The following is a 7,756-nucleotide window of genomic DNA, read 5'->3' on the forward strand; positions in this document are numbered from 1 at the left end:
ATTCAGGCTTGTTTGCATTTGTGTTTCTCACGTGTGCCCCAAAGAATGAGGTGATTTGATAAAATGCTATGCCCAAGATTACCATCCGAGTGCCGGCGGGGAAGTGGTTCATATAGCCTCGGCTATCACTTCCTTATGTCCGGTCGTGATGGTCAAGCGGATTAAGGCGTCCCTGTACATACCAGTTGTGGGAGTATGGGTTCGAGTCACTTCTGGGGTGTGAGTTTTCAGTTGTATATAGTCCTGGGGACCATTCAGGCTTGTTTGCATTTGTGTTTCTCACGTGTGCCCCAAAGAATGAGGTGATTTGATAAAATGCTATGCCCAAGATTACCATCCGAGTGCCGGCGGGGAAGTGGTTCATATAGCCTCGGCTATCACTTCCTTATGTCCGGTCGTGATGGTCAAGCGGATTAAGGCGTCCCTGTACATACCAGTTGTGGGAGTATGGGTTCGAGTCACTTCTGGGGTGTGAGTTTTCAGTTGTATATAGTCCTGGGGACCATTCAGGCTTGTTTGCATTTGTGTTTCTCACGTGTGCCCCAAAGAATGAGGTGATTTGATAAAATGCTATGCCCAAGATTACCATCCGAGTGCCGGCGGGGAAGTGGTTCATATAGCCTCGGCTATCACTTCCTTATGTCCGGTCGTGATGGTCAAGCGGATTAAGGCGTCCCTGTACATACCAGTTGTGGGAGTATGGGTTCGAGTCACTTCTGGGGTGTGAGTTTTCAGTTATATATATATATATATATATATATATATATATATATATATATATATATATATATATATATATATATATATATATATATATATATATATATATATATATATATATGTTTCATTGAATATGACCGCATATTCTGTATTTATTATTTTCTGGTTTAGGGCTTCTATCCCTCTAACTATTTTCTTAGCATCAGGGCTTAATTGGAATAGGAGTTCTCCAAAACTCATTTTCGTACTTTTAAGGTGAAGAAAAGAAGTGATTTACTATAGAGTGTATTACACTTATTTGTATAATTTGCACGACGTTTCGAACCTCCATGGTTCATTCTCAAGTGAACAGATCTTACAATACTAGTTGATTTTATACCCGCATTAGGTCAGGTGATAATACAATGAAGGTGAAAAACATGGGGGGATACATAAGGGATAAACATAGGGGCTGCAGAAGGCGTATTGGCCCATACGAGGCATCTCCTATCTAAACACAAATATTAATCCAGTGTAATTGGCCTGTTATGTTGGACATTGTCTTCTGTGTTGGCATCGATATGTTCTTGTCTTGTCCTTACTCTCATGGTGGGTAGAGTAAATAGTTCCGTGATTTGGGTGTTCATGGTAGGTCGCTCTATTCTTATGTGAATTGCCTCAAGAATTTGTAATCTTCTTGAATCTTGGGTTTTGTCTATTATGCAAGTATTCTTGTTCAACATTTCTCTTGTTAGAGTAATGTCATGGGCTTGTCTCATGTGATTCCTAGGGGCACCAGATTGAAGATGGCATGTCAAACGCCTCGTCAGCTTGGTCGACGTCATACCTATGTACTTACATTGAAGGTTACATCCTTCGTGGGGGCAAGTGTACATGTATACAACGCTTGACTGCTGTAGAGGGTTCTCCGTCGGCTTCGGGCTGTTTTTGATAAGGAGTTCGGAAGTCTTCTTGGTTTTGTAGTATATTATCAGGTTTATGTTTTGGTTAGGAGTAGTGCTTTTTACTCCTTTACGGATTATTTCTTTCATTATTCTTTCCTCTTTTATATGTTCACTGTGCATGGTTGATTTGTAATATAATTTTATTGGGGGTGTTGTGGTTTCTGTTCTAGGTTCTGAATTATACCAACGGTCCAAGTGTCTTCTTATAGCAGCGTTTATTTCCGCGTTGCTATATCCGTTGTTCACCAATACCTGAGTTACTCTTTCAAACTCTCTACTCACGTTGCTCCATTCAGAGCAGTGGGTAAGCGCTCGACGAATATAAGCATTGAGAACACTGGCTTTGTATCTTTGGGGGCACTCACTTCTACCGTTCAGGCATAATCCTATGTTGGTGGGCTTGGTATATACGTTGGTGCTTAAAGAGGTTCCTGTTTTTGTTATTAGTACATCCAAGAATGGCAGACTGTTATTTTCACTATTTTCATGTGTAAATCGGAGTACTGACTCTCTCTCTAGGTGTCTTTTTAGGTCAATTAGTTCATCTGAGTCTTTTACTATTACGAATATGTCGTCTACATAACGGCAGTATACAGTTGGTTTTTGTCTGCTACTGAAGACCCTATCTTCGATGGTTCCCATATAAAAATTAGCAAATAAAACTCCTAAGGGGGAGCCCATTGCTACTCCGTCTATTTGTAAATACATGTCTCCTTGTGGACTGATGAAAGGGGCTTCCTTTGTACATGCTTCGAGAAGACTTTTCAAGTGTGGCTCAGGTATGTCTAATTTGGGGGTGCTCTCGTCTCTGTATACTCTGTCCAGTATCATTCCTATGGTTGTGTCGACTGGGACGTTGGTAAAAAGGGATTCAACGTCCAGGGAAGCGATGATTCCATCGGGCTGGGTAGATTTGATCAATTCTAGGAAATCTGCTGATGATTGTAGACTAAACTTACTAGGAGTGTATGGAGTTAGGAGTTCATTGAGTTTCTTTGCCAGGTGATAAGTTGGGGTTGGTATTTGGCTGATTATAGGGCGTAGTGGGTTACCTGGTTTATGCGTCTTAACATTGCCGTAGGCATATCCTAAGCCATGTGGTGAACAACGGATATAGCAACGCGGAAATAAACGCTGCTATAAGAAGACACTTGGACCGTTGGTATAATTCAGAACCTAGAACAGAAACCACAACACCCCCAATAAAATTATATTACAAATCAACCATGCACAGTGAACATATAAAAGAGGAAAGAATAATGAAAGAAATAATCCGTAAAGGAGTAAAAAGCACTACTCCTAACCAAAACATAAACCTGATAATATACTACAAAACCAAGAAGACTTCCGAACTCCTTATCAAAAACAGCCCGAAGCCGACGGAGAACCCTCTACAGCAGTCAAGCGTTGTATACATGTACACTTGCCCCCACGAAGGATGTAACCTTCAATGTAAGTACATAGGTATGACGTCGACCAAGCTGACGAGGCGTTTGACATGCCATCTTCAATCTGGTGCCCCTAGGAATCACATGAGACAAGCCCATGACATTACTCTAACAAGAGAAATATTGAACAAGAATACTTGCATAATAGACAAAACCCAAGATTCAAGAAGATTACAAATTCTTGAGGCAATTCACATAAGAATAGAGCGACCTACCATGAACACCCAAATCACGGAACTATTTACTCTACCCACCATGAGAGTAAGGACAAGACAAGAACATATCGATGCCAACACAGAAGACAATGTCCAACATAACAGGCCAATTACACTGGATTAATATTTGTGTTTAGATAGGAGATGCCTCGTATGGGCCAATACGCCTTCTGCAGCCCCTATGTTTATCCCTTATGTATCCCCCCATGTTTTTCACCTTCATTGTATTATCACCTGACCTAATGCGGGTATAAAATCAACTAGTATTGTAAGATCTGTTCACTTGAGAATGAACCATGGAGGTTCGAAACGTCGTGCAAATTATACAAATAAGTGTAATACACTCTATAGTAAATCACTTCTTTTCTTCACCTTAAAAGTACGAAAATGAGTTTTGGAGAACTCCTATTCCAATTAAGCCCTGATGCTAAGAAAATAGTTAGAGGGATAGAAACCCTAAACCAGAAAATAATAAATACAGAATATGCGGTCATATTCAATGAAACATGTTTGAAAGAAAACCTGCTGCCAGTATACACCAATATATATATATATATATATATATATATATATATATATATATATATATATATATATATATATATATATATATATATATATATATGTCGTACCTAATAGCCAGAACGCACTTCTCAGCCTACTATTCAAGGCCCGATTTGCCTAATAAGGCAAGTTTTCATGAATTAATGTTTTTTCGTCTACCTAACCTACCTAACCTAACCTAACCTAGCTTTTTTTGGCTACTTAACCTAACCTTACCTATAAATATAGGTTAGGTTAGGTTAGGTAGGGTTGGTTAGGTTCGGTCATATATCAACGTTAATTTTAACTCCAATAAAAAAAAATTGACCTCATACATAGAGAAAAGGGTTGCTTTATCATTTCATAAGAAAAAAAATATAGTAAATATATTAATTCAGGAAAACTTGGCTTATTAGGCAAATTGGGCCTTGAATAGTAGGCTGAGAAGTGAGTTCTGGCTACTAGGTACGACATACATATATATATATATATATATATATATATATATATATATATATATATATATATATATATATATATATATATATATATATATACATATATATATATATATATATATATATATATAAATATATATATATATATACCACGTTATCGTTATTATTCTAAAATGAAAACGAATACAAACTAAGTTAATACTTTGTACTCCTTACACAGCGAAATTAATAAAATTGAATGTGATATCCACATCAAGAATACATGCTCGCTGAAAAAACGCACTAAGGCAAATCTGCTATTAACATATTTTGCCTTTCACCAACAAGGCATTACAAAATAGTTAGCTGCCATTTCATTTGCATTTAACATATTAAAAGCCATCGGCCACACCACTAGATCTGAGTCATTGATTATCTCGCCAGACACTCATTTAATGAATATTTTCCTTAATGTAAAGTCGGAATTTGAATGCTTCTTGCAGGTTCATTCAAATAATAATAAAAAGAAAATGATGACATGCCGTATATAACTTATATGATAATAAGTAATGGTAATGTGTTCTCACAGACATAATAACATAGGATTAAAACCCACGCTTGTGTATTTGTTAAATTTATGTAAAGAAATTACACCAAGTCTTTCGCACTCTCCTGAGTGCTTTGTCCTCGTCTAGACATTGAGAAGTAAGTCTCGTCCTGACCACATACTCAGACCTGACAGTACTCAGGAGAGTGTAAAAGACTTTATGTAATTTCTTTACATAAATTTCACAAATACACGTGTGGGTTTTTATCCTATATACGATAATGATATTTTTCTTAATAGAGTTCAAGATCCACATATGTATTATATTAGAAATCGAGTTCTAAGGTCAGTCAGTACTAGCACTGTATAAAGCATTTCACTTATCAAGGCATGCAATTTTTTCTTTAACTGCCTGTTAAAATGGTAAAGTTCACATCAGCAGATATTCTCACTAAGAAAATTATTGTCTGAACGTTACTCTTACAATAATCTCACTAATCAAAATTCCAGAATATTCATTAAGTTTGGCGTTTAGCTTAAGCCTATCACCCTCTGGAGGGTTATTAAGGCCACCACAATAGTATACTGACCAACCATCAAGTATTCTTTAGGCGTCAATATACTTCAGGACTTAAACTCTCGACGGGTATACACCAGGAAGTAGGGAATACTTCTCTCTGTATATGTCCATGTTTCCTCTTGTAATGGCATGAGATTTTCTGTTTAATTTTATTACTCTATAATCGTTAACGGCTTGTTTTGGAAATTTACCCGAAAGTTTAAGTGTTAATATAAGACTTAAACACACTGTTTCCTTTTTTTTCAATCAATCAAACTAAAATTTATGTGTAGGTAAATTATAGAAATAAAATTATGTGCAACTAAATTCCACTTTAAAAAAATTAAAATTACATTCTGTAATGTGCGTAAAAAAAGGCTAAATAATGAATTCATCATAGATTCATCATACCATAAAAAATAATAAATAAAGTAAACTATAAAAAACTAAAATCTCCTGATAATGTTATATATAACTGTTTATTCCCAAAAGAGTACCAATGGTGCAAATTATTAGTCTGCTTAATATATTCTATACAGCCTTTGACAAAAATGAGTTCCCAATTGGCTTCTTATTGACCTGAGAAAGGTCTTTGATACTGCAGACCATAACTACCTCTTACTTAAACTTTACCACTATGGAAACCGAGGCCTTGCTCTGAACTATATTCGATCTTATCTTAATGACAGACACCAATATATAGTCATCAATGGCATGACCTCCCCCACTCTACCATTAACCATAGGAGTTCCACAAGGCAGCATCTTAGGACCTCTCCTATTTCTTATATACATGAATGATTTGCCAAATGTCCCTAACATTCTTAATCCTATGCTATTTGCTGACGATATTACCTTCATCTATCCATACCCAAACCCACATACACTAAATATTATTGTAAATAAAGATTTAAAAAGGTGCACTCACGGATGTCACCCAACAAACTCATACTAAGTACAGTAAAAACCTACTACATTTTATTTGAAAGTAAATTATGAAGGCAAATTCACTTTTAGATAAACAATGCTAACATTAGCAATAAAATCGATGCAAAAGTTTTTTTGGCCTATACATAGCGGACTAAACTTCAGCACCCACATACAACACATACCAAAAACGTCTCAGAAAGTGTCAGTATACTCTCTAAAATCAGATATTATTTTCCCCACTCTGCTCTTTCACTACATTATTCGCTAATGTATCCCCCACCTTACATACGCTATCTGTGCATGGTGTTCAACCACTGCAAATTACCTCAAGCCTATCATCACCCAACAAAAATATTTTATCAGAACTATAACAGACTGTCTTCAGACAACATACAGACCATGTTTAAATCCCTAAATATGCTGAACATACACTCACTCCACACATTCTCTTGTGCTATTTACATGTACAAAACCTTTTTCTTAAATGTTAATCCTCTGATTTGAAACGCTTCCTTGATAGATGTAATAGAACCAACGAGCACCACACCAGAAATAAATATCCCTTTGATATCCCCAGAGTCAGACTAAATCTTTGCAAACACTCAATGCAAATAAAACGATCCAGTCTATGAAACTCACTCCCTAATGAATTAAAAATTGCCCAACCTATGCCTTTTTCAAAAGTAAAACTAAAATGTACCTAATTATATCCTCATAGTTTCCTACCTTGTGTTTCAAATTCACACTGTACCTTGTGCTACCCACTCACCCAATTTTAGTACTTAAGACATGCAACTTCACCAGTATAATCAATACTATAAATTTATATTGTAATAATTATGTTGAAATCAAATTCTGCTACAATGTGCCTATTAATAGTCTTACTTTTATATGCTTGATTAAGGACCTGCCTGACATGCTATGCGTGTTAGGGACTTTACAAGAATGTAAGAACACCAATGTTATGTACTCTCACAACCCAATGTACCTTCTTGTATATAAATAAATATATAAATAAAAACTAAGACACAAAGCAAAGCTCAAATAAACAGGCAAAATATCCATCAGGAATTAACGTTAACGCTAAACTAAGGTAGTGTATAATATCCATTATTAACTCGACACTTTTAGAATTTTCACTGAAACTACGATCATAAAAATATCCAAAGTCCGCAGCAGTTTCTCTCATAAGAAAGTGGACTAGCGGCTGTAGTTCTTAACATCGTTATTAGTGCGTCATAAAGCATGTACGCGCTGGTGCACTCTGCCAACCAAAACTAAAATAAAATAAAGAATAGTTAAAATAGGCAAATAAATGTAAATTATCTCAGTTCAATAGACAGATTTGCTAATGCATGAATTAATAATGCATTCAAAAATGAAAGCTTCTACATTCAAAACTTAAAATTAATAA

Source organism: Procambarus clarkii, chromosome 29 (genome assembly GCF_040958095.1).
Source record: "Procambarus clarkii isolate CNS0578487 chromosome 29, FALCON_Pclarkii_2.0, whole genome shotgun sequence".
Classification (NCBI taxonomy): Eukaryota; Metazoa; Arthropoda; class Malacostraca; order Decapoda; family Cambaridae; genus Procambarus; species Procambarus clarkii.